Below are 235 nucleotides of genomic sequence, written 5' to 3' on the forward strand. Positions count from 1 at the left end.
TTTTTTACAGACGTTTAAATCAAATTTGGACAAAATTACATATTAAAATCAATATTAACGATCTGGTTTTTTGTTGTAATTTAAAAATATTATTCGGTGATATATGAAACTGAAAAATCAAAATATCAAAATATTATGGCCTATCCGTACAATCTACCATAGTATAAGGAATAAGAAGTATGCTCAATGATAATTGATAAGACTGTTTTTCAGAAGAAAAATTTAGGAAAATTAA

Source organism: Acyrthosiphon pisum, chromosome A1, assembly GCF_005508785.2.
Source record: "Acyrthosiphon pisum isolate AL4f chromosome A1, pea_aphid_22Mar2018_4r6ur, whole genome shotgun sequence".
NCBI classification, from domain to species: domain Eukaryota; kingdom Metazoa; phylum Arthropoda; class Insecta; order Hemiptera; family Aphididae; genus Acyrthosiphon; species Acyrthosiphon pisum.